At 37.1% G+C, this 26,100-nt stretch overlaps 1 long non-coding RNA gene across 8 annotated transcripts in view; it reads left to right on the top strand.

Moving 5' to 3' along the window:
* Positions 1-26,100, top strand: part of LOC119255848 (uncharacterized) — a 428,764-nt gene that overhangs the window by 209,520 nt on the left and 193,144 nt on the right. For all 8 annotated transcript variants that reach the window (XR_008553572.1, XR_008553573.1, XR_008553569.1 and 5 more), the window contains 2 exons: positions 5,634-5,709; positions 12,414-12,488. This is a non-coding gene — a long non-coding RNA (uncharacterized LOC119255848). The remainder of the gene's footprint in view (positions 1-5,633; positions 5,710-12,413; positions 12,489-26,100) is intronic.

Below are 26,100 nucleotides of genomic sequence, written 5' to 3'. Positions count from 1 at the left end.
GGCCACTGCGCAGCAAAGCTTTAAACAGTTTTTTTTTTTAAGTTACTGTTGAGGAATTTAACAACAAGAAGTCCAAAACTTGTTTCACTGATTGATGAAGGTAACTGTTTTTACTTACTGCACGTTATTTTTTGCTTCTGTGATTTATTAAATATTATTTCTTGTTTGATAAACATTGCAGCTCATACCTTTGACTTTTTCATAGCTCAGCTTTAATAATCTTTATAGTCTTGCATTTAATGCTAACTTTGACTATACTTTTGGAGCAGACATGAAACTGTTCCATTTTAAAGATGAGAAGGGGCTGCTTGTGTCTTTCATAGATAGACTCATACTGATGAGATCAGAAATCGAACTATTTAATACTCATTAGGCAATATATAATAGAAAACAATGCCAGCCTCTTAAGGGGAACAAAAAAAAGTCATTTTTTTAAAAGTTATGTGGGTGTCTCATAAGGCAAGAAATGAGAAAGAAATGGTCCTTAGGAGTGATTTGGAAACAATGATTCAGATATTGTCTCTCCTCTCTTTATAGCTATTTTATTCTTGTCAGTTACTTCAATATCGCCTTAGCTTTCTCTACTTTTCTGGTTCACGGGGTGGACAGTCTTGCTTAGAGAAGCTTCCGAATTTTTCCACTAAAGAATTGATCTTGTCCCATTTCAATCCCAGTTTTAGAAAAAGAGGTACTGATCGGTCCAGATTGCTTCGGTTCTTACTCCTGTGGTGGTTGAATGTGAGTAGGGCATGGGAGGGAGGAGGGAGGAGTATAGGAGTGTTCCACATTGGACAGAGAGATGTAAAGATAAGTTACACTAATTAGGGGATTGGGAAGAAAGAAAAAGAAAGGCAATTTCCAGGAAATGATGGTGGTGCTACATAGAGGTCACTGTTGGACTGGATAGCCACATGTAATAAATATCCACCTAATTTTAAATGTTCAGCTTAGAAGGTAATTGCCTGTCTTCCTGTTATCTCCAGTCCAAGATTATATAGAAAGTTAGAGCAGTAGGTGATCCAAAAGTAGAGATATTGGACTTTTCCTCCAGGATGATATTTCCAGTGAGAAATATAATGTTTTGGAATAATCAGTTTCCTGTTCACAGTCCCATGTTCATCTGCTCACAGGACACACACACTTTTCCTGCCAATGTATAACATAACATTTCCTTTCCCCACCCTTTTCATTTCATTAATATGGAGGTGGGGATGGGGTGTGCCAGATTCTTCTTACAACATATTTCCTCCTAATTTTTCAACTTATCACCTCCCTTCTTGGAATCCTAGCTTTTCATGACAAATTGAAGAGTTCTTGCTTGTGCAAATCTGCTCAATGCTAATATCTGCACCTGCACTTCTGGGTTGCGCAAAGCGACCACACATGCAGAGTGAGGGTGAATTTCCCACATCCAGGAGGGACAGGCAGTCTGAAATCAGCAAAACCAGCTCAAGCATTTCTCTGCCCTTCCGATTTGATCATTGCCTCTGTTCAGGCAGCCTTTCTCATGGCAGAGCACATTGCATTTTAATTGAGATATTTGATGAATGACCTGTATATGTCTGGCACTGTGCTATGTACTTTCAGAGATGCAAAATAAGTAATGAACTGTTTCTGCCCTCAAAGAGACTGCCACCTTGAGGGGTGACAAGCTAGTCTTTCTAAGAATTATGATGTACGAGAAAATGAGATTATGACAAATAAACATGGGAAGAGTAATCAGTAAAGGCTTCTTAAAAATGGATGTGAAGGATGGTTAGGAAATTGATAAAAGAAATATGTGGGAAATCTTAAGTCCACTGGCATCCTTTTATTTAGGGCCTGTTCAAAAAAGAATAATCTTAAGTGGAATATAAGTACTGAAAGTGTAGCAGGAATGTTCGGAAGGCAATTAAAGAGAGGGAAATTTGAGTGAGGGGAAATTTACTCGCATCACAAGGGTCAATGAGGGAAGAAATGAGAAAGGAGAAAAGAAAGGGTAAGTGGAAACAGAACTTAATGTTGAACTGGAGCCCCTGTGTAGTGCTGCTTGTTTTACCGGTAAATTCAAGTAATGTTTCTGAAGGATCAGTCATTTGCCAGGAATTACCAGTGTCTTTCCTGTCCATTGTGGTAAGTTATCTCGAAGGGACTGGTATATAGCATAGCTGGGCATTGAATCTAGCATGCAAGATAGAAAAGATAGAAATGTCCACCAGGACAATTAAAGAAGGAGGTGGGCAAGATCTGACTTTCTTGTGCACTGCTTTGATTCACCCCCTTTCTTCTCTATAGTCCTTGCCCCACTAGGTAGCTCTAGTTGGCAGGTTAAAATTAAGGACCCCTCTGCCACAGAGATTTGTTGACGATTCCTATAGATTCATCATTATGTCTGACTTAGTTATTCTCTGTTTCTCTAGTCACATTTTATGTTCTGTTCCTATCACTAGATATTCCTGCTCAGGCCACTAGCTGACAATATTTCTCTATAGTTCTCCATTCAAACTCTCTATGAGAGATGATATGATTGGACCATGTCTTCATTACCACCTCTATGGCAGGAAGCTTTGAACTAGAAATCTAGACTTTAAACCAGCCTTTGTATAGGATACTGTAGCTCTGGTGCCCACTATGATCCAAAAAGCTGTAACCAAGATAGTTGGGTCATCGAACTTGACCTTCTATTATATAGAAAGAATTGTTTAGAAGTGGCTTGATACAAACAAGGAGAAAATGCTAAAAGAGAGCATTTCAGACATTGAAATCAATGCAACATTTTTCTCAGACTGCCCCCTCCCCAAAAAGCTGAACTCTGAGAATTGTTATCCTTTGTGAAATGAGAGTACATTCCTTAAGCGAAGGCACATTTCTTCTTTGTGTGTTCCATCACAGTAATTGGTCCACAGTGATGCTTGATTATAGCACAGGGATTAAAACACAGACTTTGAGTCACACAGCAGTATGCTTATTCCTAGCTTGGCTGCTTGTTTTCTGTATGACTTTAGTAAGTTATTCATTTTTTTAAATCTCTTTCTTTACTTGTAGAATTGTTAATATTTAAAAGGGGTTTTGTAAGGTCGAATGAAATAATAAGCATATAACAAATGATTGATTTTTAAAATAAGTTGATATTGCCTTAAGATTAATAGATGTGCATGTACAAAATTTACTTGATAGATATTAACAAAGAAATAAAAAAATTATCTGCACAATGATTGTTTCAAAGACACTGAATTTCTTGAAATTTTGCTTTATTAAAAAATTGTGCTGTACAGCTCCAGAATCAAGGGACCAAGAGAAAAATATGGTTAATACCCTATTTACTTTACAAAGAGGATAATCTAAACAGCTAGTCCTTGAGAAAACATACCTTTTCTATAAAATTTCTAAAAGAGTTTCTATAATTCTTAAAAACTTAATGTGCTAATGACCACATGTAAGGATGAAACTGAATGTTAATGGCATGGTAGGTTGGGCCAAGATTTTATGCATAAATAAATTATAGTGGCACATTTTAAAAATGATTACAAACATTGAAGTGCAAAGTTCATAATACAAATTAATCACAGTTTTATTTGCGTGTTTAAAAAAATGTCATTGATGACCTTTCAAAAGTGAAGATAAGAAAAAGCAGTAATACTTGAATTTGGGGGAAAAGCATTAAATATAATCCCTTTTGATACATAAGTACATTTGCATATCCAAAGCCAGCTTCTCAACAGTGCTGGTTTGTTTTTTTTTTTTTTGTGAATGATCAACTCTCTAATTAGCCAATTATCATTGCAAATAGAGAAAGGGACAAAAATCACAAACTGTTAGTAACTTAAAATAGAAATCTACATCACTACATCTGAAAGAAGAGTTTAAGTAGAATAAGAGGCGCTCAGGATCAGAATGAAATTGTTTTTAAACCTTTGCTGAGATAAAAATAATGTTTTACAATATGGTGTCACTTTTCTCTGAGTAATGAGAGCAATTTTTGACATCTGCATGACTGTTAGAAACCAGTGTGTGTTCCCATTTGTAAAATAATACAATGTAGCTTTGAAATTTTTCATAACCTTCATTAAAAGTACTCTCAAAATATCCCAAAGCTATTTATGATTGGTTTATTACAAATATTAACTATTTATTACAAATATTAACTGCAGTCAATATATCTGGATCTCCAAATAGTGAATGAGGCACACTGCTAGCATTTGGAAACCAGTTGGAAATATTGCTGCCTCAAAATGTAGCTAAGAAGAATCAACAAAAAACTAATACAATAAGCCATCTGCAGAGTTCATTCACAATAGGAGATGTTTTATAAATAAGTCTGCTTTGTTACCAAATATCGACAGGTGATATCAATCAGAAACAAAAACTGATATACGATAGACTATAATTCTGGAAATTATTCCATGCTGATGGCAATCATAAACACAAATATAGTGTTATGTGTAAGTATAGAAAATACATTTCTGGATAAGAGTTTTGTGAGTATTCCAATGCATTGCTCTAAGACAAGTAGTTGTGGTCTTTTTCTGTCCATTCAGTGGATTATTATCTCCTAAAAGATCCACTGCCTTGGTGGATTGAGGAATGGAGAGTCTTCAAATGACTCTTGGACACTAGCTCTTCCTATTGAGAAGCTAACGCCATGTTTGTACAACCAATCTCAGTGATCTGGTCTCTTGAGGTAAATGGGTCTCTTGAGGTAAATGAAAACATTGGCCTTCTAGAATTGGCCATGTTATGTGTTGCTTAGTGTGAGTCAGACCCTAGACATATCAGGCCCCGAGTGAATCAACAAAATGCAGCTCCCCCATGTGTATAACTGAAGTCTGGACTCAAGTGAGGAAGCTCCATCAAAATACAGTTCACATACAAACTCAAAGCCCTGCAGCAGCACAACCATCTAAGGAAAACATATCACTCGCAATGTATCATTTTTTTTTTTTTTAATACTATGGTGGTTTAAGTATCTGGTCTGGTCTGGTTGATTTTTTTTTTTTAATTAATTAATTTATTTATTTATTTATACAAGCACTGGGTACAGTTAGAAGCACGGAGGGTGAGAGAATTCACCAGAGCCAGAGGGGAGAGCAGAGCAGGCAGACTGACAAAGTACACTGCTGAGGGGAGCAGCGGGCGGCAGGAGAGGTCTGCATGCCATGTGGGATACTCACCCGGCAGCTGGGGATCGAACCGGCGCTGCAGAGGCTGCGGGCAGCCTCGCAACCCAGCGCTCAACCGCTGCGCCACCGGGGAGGCTCACGCAATGTATCATTTTTAATTAAGCATGGAATTATTTACTTTGTGGAAAATGCTTTCTTGCAAAGCAGCTAGTACTGTAAGGATTATTAATTAAAAATACTAGGCAACTAATCGAACAACATAAAATCTGGACTCCATAAGTGTTTTCTCTGTCTTCTGATAATTTACTTTACAGACACCAAGCATAAACTTTCTCAACTTTCTATAGTATTCACTACAGTTCTGTATTCGCCTTTAAATTGTGATTTTTTGCAGACAGGTGTCAGCCTCCTCTCTCAGCCTAGTGTAGTACCTTGCATGTTGTAAGTAGGTACTCAAAATTGTTTATTGAATGAATATGTTTTATAATTTGCATGTCTTACTTTGTCAGATGGTTTCCTCTTTTCTATTTACAGCATTTGGAAGCCTAAGAACGGCATTTCCAAGAATCCCTCCCACCATCAGAGTCCTGGTTAAACTCCACAATAAAAGGTACCTGCTCAATCTTTGCTCTAGTGGGCAGATATAAGCTTCTGAACATCCTACTGAAAACTGCGCAGCTTGGTATTGTAGGTAGTTGTGATCACACTGGATTCTTGCAGACCTCCACTTCCTAATTTCCTGAATTTCTGGAGTGGGTTTTCACTTCCACAGTCCTTTCAATAGGTGCACTGATTCTAATTTCTTATATCAAATTCCTTTTTGACTAAATTTTCAAGAGTAATTTATGGTTTCTTAAATACTGATTGATATACTTGAAACTAACTTTTTTCCTTCTGTTTATCATTGCTACTGTGTCCCCATTAAGAAAAAAATATCCTCTGGGCCTCCCTGGTGGTGCAAGGGGTTAAGCACAGCACTCCGAAGCAATCCGCAGCCTCTGCAGCACAAGTTCAATTCCCGGCCGGCCAGGGAGCAACCCACATGGCACAGCAGACCTCTCCTGTCTCGCCTGCTGCTCCCCTCAGCAGTGTATTTCCATCAGTTTGCCTGTCCCGTACCTTACTCTGTCTCTGATGAATCCTCTCACCCCCTGCATCTCTGGCCTGTACCCCAGCTCTTGTATGCATAAATAAATAAAGCTTTAAAAAAGAAAAATATCCTCAAAAGTTTTGACTATATTCCAGAATGTGACCTGTATTGATAGAAGAAATGTCATCAACCTCAAATTCCAATTATGCATTAGAACTCATTTCCCTTACCTTTTAATCATTTTACTGCATTTTTTGTTGTCAAGTCTCTGAAAACTATTTAATATGGGAGGACAAATCTGTTAGTCACAATTAATCTATAACAACCAGAAGTGCAAGAATTGAATTTTCTTTGGAGGGGAAAATATCTCCCTTTCTTCCTTCCAGCTTCCTTCCCTCTCTCTTCTCCCTCTTCTCTTTCTCATTCTCTACCTCCTGCTCTTCCACCTCCTCCTCTTCTATCCTCTTTTTCTTTCTCCTCCTTTCCTCTTGCTCTTTCTCCTCCATACCCTGTGATCCTATGTGCTATGTTATGTGAAAATCAAAACCATAGCTTAATGATTTATTGTGGAATGGACAGATTTGTGACAATGGAGAGTAATGTGTTTGGTATATTTGTGTCAAAGCTTGTTGCTCCCGGAGCAAAGTTGTTATTGCATACTTAAGAACAATCAAAACTTGGCTGAGACAATGGGGAAGGGGGCACTACTGATTTTTCTCCTGCAATTGAAAATCTGAGAAGCCTGGTTTATGAAACTATGGGAATAGTACTCCTGCAGAGGAAAGCAGGCTGAACTGTTTTGGGCATGGACAAATCCTGTAGACTCCAGAGTTGTGATGCCCCGTGCCTAGTTGAAGCTTTTTCCCTCTGCATTTCAGTCATTTTCTGATCCTCAAGCCTCTGTAGAATTTTTCTTAATTATCACATCTGTTTTTACCTGATTTTCTCCTGGATTAAACTCTGCTCAAGTTGTCATCAGGAGACTCCAGGATTCTAGTTGCACTCAAGCAAAGGTGGTTTATGGTGATCGTATGCCAACTCTCAGGAGTGGAGCAGAGAATTAGAGAATGACTGACTGCGAACATAAAGAAAGGGGAAGGAGCTGGTGGAATATATGTAAGCATTCTCAGGCAGGCTTGGTATGGATGGAAAAGGCAGAAAAACATGGCCTTGTATTTGTGGGAGAAAGGGGAGAAGGTCAGTGTTATGTTAATTAAACATCAATTCCCATAGGCTGAAGCATTTGGTATATTTGGAACTCTCTTCAAAAAAAAAAAAGTGGCACTAAATGAAGTGCCTTAAGTGTGACTATGTAGAAATAGACAATTCTAAAATACCTGAAAATAACTGGGTCTTCTTCAAACAATTTATAGATTTCCTTATTGTTGCTAAAACAAGTTTATGGCATAGTTTTCCTCATTTCCTCATTTCCTCATTAAATTACTTTTATCTGTGATTCATTTTCATAAATTTATAGACTAAATCTGGAATGTTGGTAGGGATTTTTAAATTTATTGTTATAACATTACATACATTTCGGGTGTGCATCACTGAATTTCAACATTGTATATACTCTTTAAGTTCATCATCATAAGTCTAATTCTGTCCTTTATCATATAAATACCCCCTTCCTCCCTATTTAACCACTCCCTCCCCCTCCCCTTCTGGTAACCAATATTGGTATTATATAGACTGAATTTTTTCACAATACCTTCTATATGTGGAGATACTCGGTGAAATAAATACTTAAGATATTATACTTTTTGGTAGCCTTTATATTCTTTTTTATTAAACACTTATATGAAGTGGTCCATACAAAAATCTCTATAAAATTAATAGTAGATCACCTTTCTGGGCTATATCCAGTGCAGTCAAGTTTCAAACAATATGAGTTGTTGAGTATTTGGGAGCAGAGGCAGAGATGTGAAAAAAAAATCCCATCTATGTAGAGGTTATTCAGTTTAAGGGTAATAGTCATTCTTTTTAAGAAATTATAGATAGGAAGGCTTTCTTTGAGGAATTAAATGACAAATTTTTCTTTTTAAATATTTATTGGATAAATTTCAAGATCTTATTGCCAGGAAGAGAAAGTAGGAGTCATTCTTTTACGTCCTTTATTAAGCAAAGTAATGTATCTGTTGATAAATCTGCATTAATCCTGGATTTTTATTGAAACTCATCAGATTATATTTAAATTAATGCAAGACAACTCAACAGAGGATAGTTTAAGGATCCAGGCACTTTCCCATAGGTTTATTCAGCTAGTATTTTCTAATTTCCATGATATTTACCCTGATGAATTTGTATTATTTGTTATAACCTTTCTTAAAGTTAATGCACAGGAAGAAATAACTTTTTCTTTAGTAGAGGGATAGATCAGAGGAGCTTGATAAGCTGGCTTATCTCTGGAAGGTTGAGTCCTGAAGAGTGTACTGTTTCCAAAGGAATGACAGGAAGGACACATTGCACATCATTATTTCTTCCACTTGTACTGGGAGTGATTTCCAAAAGTGAAAAAACTTGAACACACGCATAGAAACTTTGAGTCATTGGACATTTTTGCCTTTGACTGCCTACTTAATCCAGGAAGAAAGTGAACATTCATGAGTCAGAGCCCTTAGCTTTGCCGAGTTCACTTAAAAATGACAATGGAATATTGTAGAAAAAGAATTTACATCAAATAATCTGGAAAATATTTGAAATAAACCAGAACTTGGTCATTCCTACTCTCCCTCCATGTGGGTGTGAAAGATAGAATTGTTTCAGTATAATCTATTTTTCTTATATAGGAATGAGCCCAATATCACAGGACACTGAAAACATTCCATAAAATGGGCTATTACAAGATACTGAAGAAGTACTCCAAAGGGAGCCTAACATGCCCAGTAACTAGATAAGTCAGATCAATATAACAGCAGTACCTTAATGAGATGGTATCCTATGTTAGAGAAATGTGTAGATCCCTTCTTATAGTTCTATTTATATTTCACCTTTGATTGTGAAGAAGGGTCAAATAGGCTTTATTGTCTATACATTAATATATTTATGCTACAAACATTTTTTTATCTGTGATTAGAAAATAATTAGTCTCACCATCATCAAGTGATCCTCTTTAAAACTAAATATTCATTAATCCAATATTCATATAAAATAGCTGTTGAGTACTCTGAAGAGAAAGAACAGAAGCTATGGGAATAGCTAGGAATCATACCTAGACACAGATTAAACAGTCTCTTATGAGGAAATATCTAAAGTCTTAGAAAAATAACTAAGTAAATGTAGAAAAAGTAGAAAGGGCATTAAAGACAGAAGGAACCACGTGTGCAAATGCTTTTTGTGGAGAAATAAAAGATTAATAGTTCAAATGGAAAACAGAGTAGAATGGTAGCTATAAACAAAAATTGATCAATAATGAGAGTAAACAGAGTGGTTTGAATTAGTAAAAGAAAGTTTGGCAGGGTACATAAAAAAGCAATAAAGACTAACTATACATTGTTTGCAACCAACACACCTTAAATGTAAGGACATAGGTTAAAAATAAAGGTAGGAAAGCAGCAGATATTACTAGAAATAAATAGGGATTTTTAAAATTATAAAAGGACAGCCATTCAGTAAGGTTAAGTAATTCTAATATTCAATAATCTTGATAAGCTTCTAGGTAAACAGAGCAAAATTGACAGAACTAACCAGAGAAATGGATAATTCCAGAAATACAGAGGTAAAATTTTACCACATCTCTCCTACTATCAATAGTACAAGTAGACCAAAAATGTACTGTTGATATAGAAAATGCAAACATCATTAACCCATAACCTAATTGTATAAATATAACTTTGTCCCCAAGTAGAGAAGAATATACATTCATTTCAAAGCATAAGGAACATTTACTATAATTGACCATATCCTGTGCCATAAAGACAGATTTATTTATTTATTTATTTATTTATACACGCACTGGGTACAGTCAGAGGTGCGGGAGGGTGAGAGAATTCACCAGAGCCAGAGTGGAGAGTAGAACAGGCAGAGTGATGAAGTACACTGCTCAGGGGAGCAGTGGGCAGCAGGGGAGATCTGTGTGCCATGTGGGACCCTTGCCCCATGGCTGGGGATCGAACCGGTGCTGCAAAGGCTGCGGGCAGCTTCACAACCCAGCGCTCAACTGCTGCGCCACCGGGGAGGCCCCATAAAGACAGATTTTTAACAACTTTCAAAGGAGAGGCATAATTCAGAGTATGTACACTGACCATAGTGGAATTGGGTAGAATAGCTATCTATTAAAACTATTGACAGCCTTTTTCTTTGTTTACTGCAAGAGGGAATTAAAATTAAAATATTATTGGGTTGTCAGAAAAGTTATGACACATTTTTGCTTGAAAGTTATAGAAGAAATATGTCATGACTTTTTCCAACAACCCAATAGTATAAAAATTCTTTAAGGTAATTTAACCAACAACTACCCTCTAGAGTTACCCTGATAAGCAGTCTCTTCAGCCCCTGGGTAGGTACTATACATATTTTTCTTAATAGCCAGTTGTAAAAGTTGGAGTTATACTGCCAGCTCAATTCAACATTCCTTTCATTGACAAGGAAAAGCAGACCTCCTGAAAACTGAGTAAGTTTATTATTTGAGACATAAAAAAATAACCTATGAAGGAGACTGCAGCTAAATGAATTTATGTGAAGTATTCCTAACCAAGTAAGAAACATCAAATGAATTGAAAATAGAAATTTCCTGTATGAAATACCTAACCTCTGAACATTCTGATTCATTAAGTCTGTAGTGGAAACCAGGAACTTACATTTATAACAAATGAGTCCTGTGGCTAGGAAAGATGGGAGAAAAATTTGACTATAAAACTGAGCAGCATAATATTATTGTTTATTTACTACCCTATTTCACTTATAAATCTGCTTATTGATATGCTTTTTCCCATTTCACTCATCAACACACTTACTCATTCCCTTATTCATTCATACCTTTTGATCCTTGATCATGTTCCAGATATATTACTGGTCACATAATAATGGACATGTCAGCCTTTAGGTAAGGAACAATTTGGTAAGGCACAAAGACATGTATGAGTTATAGTAGATAGAGACATATGATATACAATCATAGAAATAGGGCACTCATTATGTTTGTTCATATTTTTTAATTGTATTATTTTTTATTAAGGTAATATTGGTATACAACACCATATGTTATTCAGAGGATGTTTGTACATATTGATTATAAATGCATTGCTGGTTTTTGTTTTGAATACCTCACCGAACTTCACCATATATATGTATTTTGAAGTTTGGCCATAGGGGTTGTTAAGAATGCCTATGTTCCTGTTCTTAGATCACAAAAATCATTATTTTCATTACACATATATTTTTCTAAATCATAATAGCAAATCTCTCACCAAGGTTTATCTTTTCTATCTTTGCCTTCATTTGAAACCTGCTATGAATTTACTGTAACAAAATTGATTTCCAAATGAACAGTCAGCTTCTTTTAAGAGGAAAAAACATTCTACAATCTCTTAAATTGCTTTCTAATTTTTTTCTTGGTATTTCTTGCCTATATAATTTCTTTCATTAAATTAATTTTAGGTTCCAATACTTTAAAATAAATGACTTAAAGGGAAAAAAATTCCATAAATTAAAAAATGAAAGAAAAACTGAGAGAGAGAAATTTCAACAAAATTATTTTTAGAAGTGGAATACACCTGATATTCACAAATGATAATGGAGAAAAACCTACAACCTGGGAAGCTAAGCAATTTAAAATTGGGGATTCCCCTAAGCACTTTTGCTAAATCATGTCACTTGATTTTCTCCCCTGTCTAAATGAAATTCTTCAAGACCTAATTTTGTCTGACAAGGGATGTCTGTCACACTGCTAAGCATTCTGCATGTAGTTAAGCAGTCCTTGTTTCTAGTCTATTTGTTGTTCTCCAGTCACTCCAGATGGATTCAGTAGTGAATAGGATGTCCTATGAGCTGGAAATCATTACAGCTGAAAGCATCAAAGACTAAATTAAATAGGATTGAATGCTAATATTTCTGAGCAAAGAGAGTAGAGCAAGGGAAATGAGAGGAACGTCAGTCAGCATGACTTCTGAAAAATTGAAACTACCTAGTTTTCAGACCATCTATAGCAAAATAAGCCATTTAGACTAAATAAAAAACCATAGGTTATCCTAGCTAAGTTTGAATTGTATTTTTTTTCCTAACAGGCTTAATTGCTTGACCAATGGACTCTCGGCTTTTATTTGCTGGGCTGCTCTGCATAGCATGTGGCTGTATAGAAGGTAACTCGGTACCACTAAGTTCTATGCTGGGTAAATAATAAACTGTGATGGTTAGATGTTGGGCTTTCAATTCTGGGAGGGTAAACATCTATGAAACTCTGATTGATAAGAAAGCAAAGTTATAAGAAGTAACCATTCCACTGAGGATGCAATAAAGGGCAAAAGAAAGAATTAGTATATACCTTTTCTTTCAGCAATACTTAAGTGTATCTACATCTCTAAGCTAGGTAAGGAAAAGATTTAAATCCATGAGAGACATGGAATTTAATAGAGTTGCTTAACTAATTCGAAAATGAAGAGAAAGCATGTTAATGTTCTATAATGAGATCTATGAACATACACATAGAAGAGATGTATACAAAGCACAATGAAATAAAGTGTTGTTAAGAAGGAAAGGTTTGTGAGAGAGGTGGATTTTGAGGCTTTGAACCTCACCTAGAAGGAAAAGACTTGGATTTCTGGAAATCAGGAGGAGAAAGTGACTGACTTGATAGTATTTTCATGTTTGTTGGGTGTTTTCTTGAAACAAATTTGAAATACCTACATAAAATTATGCATTTCTCGAAGTACATTATTCTTGTAACCTACTTTGTAAATAGTGCCTAGGACAATGGTCTCACTAGGATAGAAAATAATACTCTAGAGCTGTTGAGCACTAGATGACAGGGGTACCTAAGGCAGCAAGATATCCTTACTTGCTCATGACTGACTGAGCTGATAGGTATCATAGGAGATGTTAACACTTCCCCAAGTCTCAAAGCATTTGACTTAAACATTTGTGAATTTTGCCATGCCTCATACCATCTATGAAATATTTGAGTTTTCTTTAATCAACTCATTAATTTAAATATTATTAATTTGAAGGCATTTAAATAATACATTTAGCTGTTATTTAAATGCTTCAAAACAGTATAATCTGTCACTGCCATGAGTCAAAGTAACCATGAAAACAAACACATAAATGATATAATAAATTTGAAAATTAAAATTTTAAAGAAACTACTAATAAATATTATCAGTTTAGTTCTCACAAATATGTTTGTAAATAAAAATATGGAAACTATCAATTGTATAATAGCCTAGTGTTACTTAACTAGATGGTATTTAGTACGGTAGAAAAAAAAATGTTTCCATCAGTAAGTTATTGAAATTTTCTTGTTTTGAGGCTAACCAGGAATGAAAATTCCATCTCACACATATATCCACTGAGAAAAAGTAAGATATTTTATCCCATTCTTCTGATAATTTTAGACATGGTGAATTAGTTACTAACCATATTGATGTGTCAGTCTTTTCAGTACAATCATATTCCAAGAAATGGGAGATAAAGGAATCTCCCAAACTTTTTGTTTTGAATCTTTCCTATCATGGACTGGTGGAAACAAGCATTCCTTATCCATTAACTTTTACCATTTGGTTTGGAAGACTATTATCAATTTTTTCCTTTTTTTAAAAAAAAAAGATTTATTTATTTATGCATACAAGAGCTGGGGTACAGGCCAGAGCTGTGGGGGGTGAGAGGATTCACCAGAGATAGAGTGGGGAACAGAACAGGCAAAATGACTGAAATACACTGCTGCGGGGAGCAGTGGGCAAGTCAGGAGGGGTCTGCTGTGCCATATGGGTAGCTCCCTGGGCCAGGATCAGACTTGTGCAGCAGTGGCTGCAGATACCTTCGTAGGTTGTGTCTTAACCCCTTATTTCCTTCATAATAGTCGTCATATTTCCAACCTTGGAGTCAGTATTGTTCTCTCTCCTCTTCCCCATACCTCATGTCCAATACACTAGAAATTTGGGTGACCCCCTTCCTTTGATATATGTATTTTTATTACATTTTAACTTGCAAATAACATCCCAGTTAGTCTCCAGACTACTCCAGTATTTAGTATAATTTGATAGGTGGAATTTATTTGTCAATTAATAAAATCAACAAATTTATATCCTGATACAATGGAAGTCAATGGACATGTTCATAAGTAAATGAATTTATCAGAAAAAAATTCACTGTGGTTTGGTCTATAAATAGGGAATTTACATCCAATAGTTAGAAATCTAAAATAATGCTTTGCATTACTATTTTCTCCTTACTGAAATGATATTTGATTGATCTATATTCCAGCAGACATAATTTATATCATTATGTTGTGCCTCAAAAATTAAACCATTATTATAAATGCACTGTCAGCCAGTTTTTAGATCAGTTGTCCACTAGTAGAAATAGGCCTTCATAGAGAGAACATGGAGTGTAATAAGTAATGCTCAACACATGGGATTGAGAATATAAACACTTTTACTTCTTTGTTGATATCATTTTGATAAACACTTTAATGAGCATTATTAATATAACCTAGTTTTATTGTTTAACTACTCACTTAGCAGAGAATGCATGTAGTATGTGATTAAACATTACAATATAATTTAGTTCTTTTAAGGAGTTTATAGTCAAAGTTAGCTGCCTCTTGTGTATCTTTTGTCAAGAAAAGGTGTCTCTGATAAGTAAGTCTGGAGTCAGACTTATGACTTTGACTGTATGAAATTTACTATAATAAAAGAAGAGAACTGGTGGTTTATGGAGATATTTACAGACAATAGTACTATAAATCTAGTTACAAGTAATCTCCATATTTTCTGCTCAATGATAGTTTAAACAGCATTATATCACTGTAAGTGATTTTAATAAACTTTTTGCAATTTTACAGCATTGAATGAATTTAAGAAACTCAAACAAGAAAATTATGTTTAGCTTTCCATGATCAAACCATCATCTCAATCTCTGTCATATATGTATCTCTCTGTCTATCTCAAAGCAATGCAGTTAGTTCTAATTGCCTTGATAGATCTGTTGGTACCAAGATAGTTTGGAACAATTTCTTAACAGAATACTTCCCTTACTTAAAATATATCTTGCTGATTGGCATGGGGAAAAGATTGTAGACTCGTAATTTTAATTTTAAAAAGATTGTCATGTACAATTGCATTGCTAGAAGGAAGAGAGGGGTCATTCACCAAAAATCCACAGTCCAGTTGCCTCACATACCCAATGCAAGCCTCCTTTTATACATCCATTAAAAAAAGTCTTTTAAGAATTACCTTGTGGTCAACAGGGAATGTAAGAGGCTCATTACATTCAGGAAAACAGAGAATCTCCATGGCAGCATTGTAAGAAAAGCAGTTCTCATGACATTTAGCAAGGGTGAGTAAGGTAGACCTTTTTGAAGCTCTCTGATTTGCAATTTAATTTAATTACTATTTTAACCATAGTTGAGAGAGTCAGAAGAATTTGTTGACTAAAATAACTGGGATCCTAATGAGTGTCACAGTGTTTATTCCAGGGAAATATCTTTGAAGATATTCAAAGTGTTAAAAATAAACAAAGTGGCCATAATTTTTGTCCAGATAGCAACATATTAAGAACTTCTTTGGCAAGGGGAAGGAACACAATGGATTGTAGTGGTGAACTATGGGTGTCTTGATGGTGGGTGTGGTGTGACAATGAATGAGGAAGCTAGAAATGGATTCAGTTAGGATAAAGGTGCCCCAACCTAGGTGCCTCAAGCCCATTTATCAGACTAACTGAGGAACAGGCAGTTGGAATCAGGGTGCCTCCAACCAGTTGAATGTTCAGAACATCAACATAATAATGCTATGCCAAAGCAATGGATCAAAACTCATTTCAGGAAAGCAGGGCAGGTAACCTGGGAGACTCAGTGGGCCTCAATAACATCAGAGATCCCTATGGGCCTCAACCCAATCAGCAAGAGACATATCACTAAGACATCCAACAGCCAAACCCCACTTGCCCATTATACCCATGTAAACACCTACGTCTTGCCTCCTAAGTGGAAGCCCATTTGAGACTCCTCTCTTGCTCAGAGAACTTTCCTGTCCTTCTTCTTATCTGTCAATAAACTTTTTGCTTTTCCATCTAACTCTGGTCTCAATATTAAGGTATTTCCTCCTCGAGACAAGAAACAAGAGCCCTCTTGGGGTCTAGCTCCTGGGCCCCTCCTGAAAGAGGAAATCCTATACCTCTAAAACACAAACAGCATTGTAAGCCAGTGTTGCTTTTATAAAAGCAGGATTTCTGTGGTAGTTGGATGTTAACTTTTAGAATATGTGAAATGAATTTTTGTTGATCTTGGAAGCTTATGCGCTCTTCTAAACTGTACATTTAATGGTGTACTGATGACAAAAAACCTTCAGTGGCTCACGCACAGCTTTAATGATGATGTCCTGTACAACCTGGTCTTACTTGAAGTATTCTAATCTACGTGTTCTTTCCTAAAAGTAAATTTACTCAGGTACTGACGTCAAAAAGACAACTCTATCAATGTCACCTTTGTGTCAGCAAACAGATTAAATGCTTCTAATATCCAGCGTAATGACATTCTGTATGGTCTAGATCACATTTGTGATAGTCTATTTGATACAGTTGTAAACCTTGGAAGAATATGCCTGCCTAAGAGAATAGCTTTTTTTTCTAGTCTTAAACATGTTACAGTTGCCAGTGTAAATCACTTGTCAGTTTATGGCAAATGTAACAGTGTTTTAATCTGTAAAAGGGGAGAAATAAAGTACAGATAATCTTTTTGGCCATTTTCTTGGCACCATCACACGTTGGAGACTGACAGGTCCTTCACTTGAGTGACAGGTGTCCTTTGAAATGCCTGTGAATCAGTATCTGTACAGACTGTTGAAATGCATATTTCCATCCTTATCTAAAGAATGGATGGGCAAGATAGGTGCTGTTAACATTGCAAATAGCTCCAGAATTATTCATTGTCAGCTCCAGGCAAAGAATAGGCGGAAAGTTTTATTATTCACCATGCACAATAGCAGGATGCTTAATGATTCTCAGTTACCTTGGCAGAATTGTCTGTCGACTTCAGGCACTAGCAGTGGGTGACACAGGTCTGGCCAAGTGTTAGAGCAAGATCATACATTCTGGTCCCATTTTAATTTCTAATACATTAATCTTTCCCACCCAGATGCACAATGAATATTCCATAGACTCTTGTTTGTCAGAAGCTGTCTGGCTTTCATCTATTCAGGTGGTTTCATTGACTGTGAAAGCGTGCTTCAAAGGCCTGATCAGTCAATGACAACTGTCTCACAATAGCATGGAGTAATGCTTCCCTTTTTTCTCTTCAGGCATCTGATAGACAACTTTGACACCTGATCTCTGGGGACCTTATGGAGTCACTCAGAGTTCTTAAGAGACTTCCCTTACTTTATCATTCCAGAAAGAATTGTCACAGGTGAATGTATCGCACTTTCTCAGGAGCTGAACCTGACCCTTGAATCCATCTCATTTGCACTGCAGGTTTCACAATGAATTAAAATGGATTAAGTTGGCTTAATGCTGTTTTACAAGCAAGCGGAAAGCACTGCACCATTCATTTTTAATTTTAATCCTTTGTCTTAGCCTGCTAATTACTATTGTTTTAAGTTCATTATCCTGGCGTGCACATTGTTACTAGTTGGAGGGTAATGCTTGTAAGCAGTGTCCTTACTTTTACAGGTACTGACCCTTCAATTGTCAAATTAGTCCATGTCACTGCTGAGCAGTGGACCCTGTAATCTACAATTCTGTCTTTAAAAAAATTTTATTCTTCTCTTGTCTGTAATTAATTAAGCAATAACCCCACTAAAGCATCTTATGCACCCACTCAAATTCAGAAACATTAAATGGAAGAGGAAAAACTGGAAATTGGATTTGTGACTTTTCTAGTTTCTCTGACAATGCTGGGTCAGAGGAATTCTATGATACTGTAACATGTTTTATATGTAGAGTTTGGAAATTTTGACCATAAAAAACAATCTAAGCTATATTTTCATCTCACTGTAACACTTTTCAAATTCTTCATTAAGTACAGTTGAGATACTACAATGCTGCAGTTGAGAACAAAATTTAAGAAAGAAAAGACATTGCTAAGAAATGATTTGAAAAGATGAACCAGCTGCAGAATTCATGAAACTCACTTCTCATAGAGATTGAAAGTGTTTAGTATAATTTCTATTTCAACACAAGCCTTCTCTGCACAGTGTCCTCATGGAGGTTAGCCAGATCTCAGAACAATTTTTCATAAAGGGAACGTTACAATTTCACAATTGTGAAGTTCTCATTATTACAAAGTTTATATTATGAATTGAAATCCTCCTACCTTGGTCATAAATTCTCTGTTACTCCATTTTTTTCTCATCTCCTTCATAGGAATTTAGCATTGAGATGTCAGCATTCAATGTCTCCACCTACGTTCTCAGACTACTTCTGTGAGGTTTTCATCACATTGCTCTCTGAGATGTTTTTGTCTCTGAGTTCCATATTGTCAACAATAGTGGTTTCTTTGTTTTCATTTGCTCAAAGCCTCAGGAACATTTAACTGAGTGGGCTACCTTTCCCTCTAGAAATACTTTCTTTCCCTCATTTTAACTACGTTATAATATCCTGATTTACCTCAAATGGCAAGAGTTTATCTTTTTTGATTGATGAGTAATATTCCATTGTGTATATGTACTAGTCATCTATTTTGGGACATTTGGGTTGTTTCCATATCTTACCTATTGTACATAGTGCTGCAATAAACATAGGAATTCAGGTATCCTTTTGAATTAATGTTTTTGTGTCCTTGGGGTTGATCCCTAGTAGTGGAATTGCTGAGTCATTATGGAAGCCCCATTTTTAGTAGTCTGAGGAACTTCTACATAGCTTTCCATCGTGGTTGGACAAGTTTGCATTTTTCGTATACCTAAACATGTCTGTTTTAAAAAGAGAAACTTGATGTTATCTACAGATAAAACTTTAAAAGTTGACAAAGAAGATTTCATAAAAAGGAATTACATAAGATTATTTGACAAAAAAAGCAAAAATTGGCTTATTAAAATGAAAAATTCACTTTTGATTATTCCCTTCTCATTAAAGTCTTCCTCAATGCCATAGGACTCTTTTTCCCACAATATGTTCTGATTGTTCTTATCAGATGTCCAGAGCAGGACTTTTCTAATATGTGTCCTTGATATATGGAACTACGGTCAGTGAAGGCTTGTGGTCTCCAGGAGAAACTGGTACCAGATTATCTAGATTTGGGATATTTCTAAAAATAAACTTTTTATTGGAGAAACCAATTTTAAGTCAGGGTAAACATCAAGAAGCAAGATCTTGTAATACTATCCTCTCCTCCTTATGTGAACCCCCCCCCACTTTCCTTGATGCCTCAGGCCCTTAGCACAGCTTATAGAACCCAGTTTGTCCCATTTTCCTTACAATTTAAAGCCATGTAATTCATCATAGATACATTATTAAACTTGGTATTTTTCTCCTACTAATCTATTTGATGTTAATTTGTTCATCCAGCCTCAAAGGAACCCAGAGCGTAGGCGAATGTTACCCAGGTGCCTCAAAAAGTCTAGTTGGTTCCATATTAGTTATTTATGCAGTTGCTCAGACAGCATTTCCCTCACCTGCAATGTTCAGCCCATCAACAGTGCTGTAAATTCCATCTCCAGAATTTGTAATAAGCTGCTATTTTTTTCAGTGTCTCTATTGCTGTAATCCCTGTCCAAATTGCTATGATCTATTGCTTAAACTGCTGAACTACTGTATTAAATGATCTCGTTCAGTCTTTGTCCTCTTCTAATTTTTCTCCAGATGGCATATAGAGAGATCTTTGAAAAATTTAAATCAGACCATATCAGTTTTCTTCCAAAACTTTTCACTAGCTTTCTAGTGCTTAAAAAGGCTTATAGAGGGACTCCCCGGTGGCGCAGTGGTTGAGCGCTGGGTTGCGAAGCTGCCCGATGCCTCTGCAGTGCCGGTTCGATCCTCGGCTGCTCCCCGGCCACCGGAGGAGGGTCCCACATGGTGCGCAGACCTCTCCTGCCGCCCACTGCTCCCCTCAGCAGTGTACTTTGGTCCTTCTGCCTGCTCTGCTCCCCGCTCTGGCTCTGGTGAATTCTCTCACCCTCCCGCGCTTCTGGCTGTACCCAGTGCTTGTATAAATAAATAAATAAATAAATCTTTAAAAAAAAAAGGCTTATAGAGAACTACAACTCTTGATACATTTTCCTTACACCACATCCTCAGCTGCTTTGAAACATATAAGTTCAGTTTTGCCTCATACTCTATACACTTACTGCTGTCTCTATCCGGAATGTACCCTTCTCTCAAACAGGGTTTATTTAGCTCCGATGTCATCTCCACATAGAACACTTTCCCAGCTACGTCACAGAACCTCCCCACATCTTCAATCATTTCATAGTCTGACTGTTTTAGTTTTATTATTGTATTAATCACTATCTTACAGTTTATTTATTAAATTGATTTATTTATTCAGTTGTAAGACATTGTCTATCTGGTTCACCATTATATTTCCAGAGCCAACATAGTGCCTGGTCAATAGTATGGGCACAAGTATTTGATGAATAATGAATTGCATCCCTGTAGGGAAAATGGAGTGGCTCATGCTCTTTTGTGCCTCTTACTGCTACCTTCTACAGCTACCACCTGTGCCTGGCTTTCCGTAGTAACATGTTGTATGAAAAGTGGGATTGCAAGCATGGGGCATGCACACCTATGATTACAGACACCTGGACCTAGAGAGCATGCTCTATCCACATATGTAAATACAGAGATTGGGCCTTGTAGCAAGAGATAAAAGGGGCTTTTCTGCTCTGGTGTTCATGGCGATGTCACTTAGAGGCTAGGAGGCTCAGTTGCTGCCTCCGTGCCTATTGGTCTGTCCCCTGATTCAGCATTAAAGACATATTAGAGATACTGAAGGCTCCAAAATTCTCTTTTCTTCTGTGTGAATCAACAATGAACCTTTCCTGCCTTGGATGGTTGCACAACAATCCCCTTTAAGAGTTATTATTAATGTAACTGACAAGTTTATTATTAACATATTTTTCTGTGAAAGCTTATCACTGAAGAGTCCTTTTCAATTTTTCCCCATTGTTTAGCATATAGAAATTAATCCAAAACAAAGTCTAGAAATATGACTGCAGAATTGAGGCTACTAAAGGGGCATGGTGGAGGCAGGGACAAAGTGGGGAAGGGTCCCAATGGTGTATGATAAAGGGATGTGGGTTCTATGGGGTGGGTGGGATGTGGTGATGTGCTGAGCAGGTGTGAACCGATTTCTTGGAATCACATACGATGCTGTAAACCAATGTTACCTCAACAATAAGTAAGAATAAAAAATTAAAAGATTGACTAGAAGAAAAAACAAAACCAGAAAAAAATACACTGGGAAAAAAGTTATGAGAATGAAAATATTGTTTAGACAGGATATCCAGTAAGCCACAAATGTTTACTAAAGCTCTAGTAAACTAGTGGGAGCATTTACAGCATATCCTTGAGGCCTTGAGTTTGTGTCATAATCAATAATGTGTCTTTTGATAACTCTTCTTAGTTGCAGAAATTCTGAAAGGACTGAACAAGTAAACAGTTCTGGAGTTTAGTGAAAGAAAGTACTTGGATTATACTTAAGAACTGAAAAGGGACACGGGGTGAGCAGAGAAAATGGGGTAGAGTATTTGGAAGAAGAAAGGAGTGAATGTTAGGAAAGTAAAGGGAAAAAAATTATTTGGGGAATCTTGAGGAATCTAAATTGTAGGGACACTTTGTTTTCTGAGGAGAAACTAGAACTGTATTAGCAAAGGAAAGGGACACCATTGGAAAGGGGCAGCAAGGAAGCAAACAAATTATATTATTGGTAATTGCCAGCATGTGTGAAGTGGTTTGCACTGTGTCAGGCTTATTTTGAAGCCCCTTCCTGCATTTCCACATCCGAGTTCCATAACAATCCTAGACACAGGGACTCTTTTTAATCCTTGTTGTAAAACTGAGGCAGTAGAAGTTTAGAAATGTTAAAGAAATTGTGCAAGGAAACTAATCATTTAGTGACAAAAACAGCATCTTGCCCCTAAACTTTCTGATTCGAAAATTCATCCTTGCCGAACATTCTTTTCAACCTAAATCTAGCTTTGGAAGTTCCCCCCACAGGTTTTCACAGGTCTCTATTTAAAATTTGCTGTTGAGTTTCTATGGGTGCGTGTGTGCATGCGAGTATGTATTCACATCTCAGTGCTTCTATTTGTAATAACACGTTGGATTTATAGGGTCTGAGGTTTCCTTGGCAGGCAGCCATCTATTCTCACCTTCTCAAGCTTGTGGCTACAACAGTTGGCGTTCCATTTTCCTGCCTGCTCTTTTTAGACATTTCTTCCATCTGATTAGTCATTTAAAATCTTCCTGCAGTGTTTGTTGATCCTCACCTGTTTGTTGCTTTTCCTGTGTTTAGAGGTTAAAATGTTATGTTGGTGCAAGTTTAATAAAGCCTAACAAGAGATGAATCCACACATCCATTTGAACTAAGCAGATGGCAAAGCATAGTTTAAAAGTTGAATAGCTAAGTGGTGTGCCTGCCTTGAAATAAGGGGGGTAATTCAATGTATTCAATTTAGAGAAAATGGATGCAACATAAAAAGTTAAAGCCCAATTATACTAAGTGGTTAATTATTTCAATAAAATTTTTTTAATTTGTTAACTGTGATCCAGTGTCTAATTAAATTCTATCAAGTCTCATTATTAATTTGGTCACTACTGCTAGCAATAACATTTTACAATAATGCTATCACAAAGTCATCGGTGGTCAACTTATTTGTGCCTTCTGATGGATAATAGAATGAACAGGCTCACCTGGGCCACCTGGATTCCCAATTTGTGAGAATCAAATCTGAGTCAAGAATAGCAGGGACTATATTTTAGAGTATTCAATTTACCTGAAAAATCACTCATAAGTGCTTAGTAGATGTGAGTAAGTGAGAGAAATGCTAGCCCCTTAAAGTGCAAGTAATCAACATGACTAGAACAGCTTTATTGGATAGAGATAGACTTACTTTAAAAAATTGTCACTTGCTTACTTGGGCACTAATTGGTATCCGCTTAGATCACGGTTTCTTTTTAACAAACTCCTATACACAAACTCCTCTACAGCTTACAAAATATGGCTTGAAAACTAAATTGTGGCCCTCATTTCAGCTCTAGTAGTGAAAACCACTTTTATTCGCTCCAAGCATATCCTTGCCAGGAAACTGGAATCAACAGTTTCCTAAGTCCCCATATGTACCATCTTTTTTTCTTTCTGATAAGAACATTTCTCATCAACGTCATCTATTTACTTTATTGTTGATTTCCCACAAACTTTGATGTATTTGGTATCAGAATGAAGGTCTCCTACCTTAGAAATTTTCCCATAAATTTTCGAGAGACTCCAAAGATGTCAGTGAGGTTCCACTGTAATGTCACAACTCTTCATCTTCTCAACTCAGTTATTTTCTCTGTCCCACTTTGGCACCTTCCTCCATAGCCAATGAAAGCTTTACCTGTGAGAAAACATGAAATCTATCACTCAACTGTCATTGCTTAACCTCTGCCACTGCATCCCCTTTTTATCTGAATTCTTTGTCCGTCCTCTCTGAGTCACTTTGCCTTTCATTATTTTAGTACTAACTTTACTTACCTCATTTGGTATTCAGATAAATATTTTAATGAATTAAACAAAAGTATCTTCCTGGGAATTCTTACAGAATATCTGATCTCTCTAATTTTTCCCAGTTAAGTTTTTTCAGGAAATGTAGGAAAATTCTGTGATTATATAATAAAAAACTTTAATTATGTATATATATGTGTGTGTGTGTGTGTGTGTGTGTATTGATCTTCCAGCCTCCTAAAACTTTCTATTCACACTTTGGTGCATGTATAAGTTGATTTCTTCTCCAACACTGCAGATGTGCTTCTCCCCAAAATCACCAATGACAAATTAACATGAACCTTATATTGACTTGCAACTAGTCAGTCAGTCTTTCCACTGTGAATTTCCCCCACTTTAACTCCCACAGTGCCACTCTTTCTGCATGGCTTTCCCATCTTCTTTGCTTTCCTATCTCATGTTTCTGGAGGCTCTTAATTTGTCCACCTTCCCTTTAATATTGGTGCTCCAAGCAACATATCTTTGGCCCATGTTTCTTCTCAGTACCCATTTTTTTTTTTTAAAGATTTATTTATTTATTTATATAAGCACTGGGTACAGTCAGAAGTGCGGGAGGGTGAGAGAATTCTCCAGAGCCAGAGCAGGGAGCAGAGCAGGCAGAAGGACCGAGGTACACTGCTGAGGGGAGCAGCGGGTGGCAGGAGAGTTCTGCGCGCCATGTGGGACCCTCCTCCTGTGGCCGGGGAGCAGCCGGGAATCGAACCAGTGCTGCAGAGGCTGCGGGCAGCTTCGCAATCCAGCGCTCAACCGCTGCGCCACTGGGGAGGCCCTCAGTACCCATTTTTTGTGAGTTTGGATGTACATCTTTTTCTTGAATTACTCCTACTATTTATATGCTAAAGATTTTCCTACATTTCTGACTTTTTTTATTAGACTCATCTACTCAGATACCCACTGAACATTCACATTTCATGTTCTATAACTATCCTAATCTCTACTTGTGAATACCAACTTCTTTATTTACATACCCCACTTCCTCTCTATTATAAATCTCTAAACCTGGCTGGGGTTCTTCCCTCATTGGGAACCTGATATTCCCCTATTTGGATATTAGTACTATCAGCTAGTCAATATCCCAAGTCAGAATGGGAGGTACCTAGAAAACTTCTCTTTGGACACTTTGTCAATATAGCTTCTTCTTTTTTCCTCTTCATCACCTCTGTATCTCCCCTGCCACTGTTTAACTCGGGTTCCCTGGATTTTTTTTTATCAAGTTACTCTAGTGACTTTCTCTAAATTACCATATCCTTGCTACCTTGCTCTACACACTTGTCAGTCCGTCCCGCAGGCCGACGGGGTTCAGGAGCATGGCGGAGGGGCTGGGCATGAAAGACACATAAACGGTCTGGTTGCAGGAAGCAGGAACTCTCTTTATTACCGAGGAGCAGGGATATATATAGGAAAGTCTGCACATGCGCTTTACATGGCCTGCACATGCGCTTTACGTGGCCTGCACATGCGCTTTACGTGGATCTTATAACATCTCGTTATTATTACATCAGCTTTTGCCGAATCATACTTGAGTGGAAGCAACCACTACCCCAGGTCCCTCTGCTGGTGAGCCCTGTACTAACAGCTCCCCCATTTTTACGTTATAAAGAAAAAAGGGGGGGGGGATGCACCGGGGCCTGTCTTAGGTTCTGGCGGACATATTCACGTGCTTACCCGTCATGGCCACCCACCACCAGATTCCTAGGTAAGGTAGTGGAGCTGTCTTAGGTTGCAACGGATTACACCGCCATCTTACCCGTCACTGGCCTACAGGTGGTCAAGGGCAATATTGACCCACACGCCAGGGTCTGCAGTGCGTAGTAATGGAGAGTACTGTACCTGTCGCAGAGCCAGTCGTAGGGCCCTGCGTCTTTGGCACTGGTGCCACAGGATGTAGAAGATGACACCCAGACAGAAGAGGACCACACCAAGGAGTGATATGGCTCCCCCCAAGGATTTGGCCAGCCCCCAGGCTTTAGAGAGCCAGGAAAGGGCTTGATCAGGGTTAAATACCATGGCTCAGGTATTATTAATGGTGAGAATTTGATTAGCCAATTGAACTGTAAATT

Source organism: Talpa occidentalis, unplaced genomic scaffold (genome assembly GCF_014898055.3).
Source record: "Talpa occidentalis isolate TD23 unplaced genomic scaffold, MPIMG_talOcc4v2.1 talOcc4.3, whole genome shotgun sequence".
Taxonomy (NCBI): Eukaryota; Metazoa; Chordata; class Mammalia; order Eulipotyphla; family Talpidae; genus Talpa; species Talpa occidentalis.
Note: the sequence above shows the minus strand (reverse complement) of the source record. Positions and strands in the feature narration are given on the sequence as shown.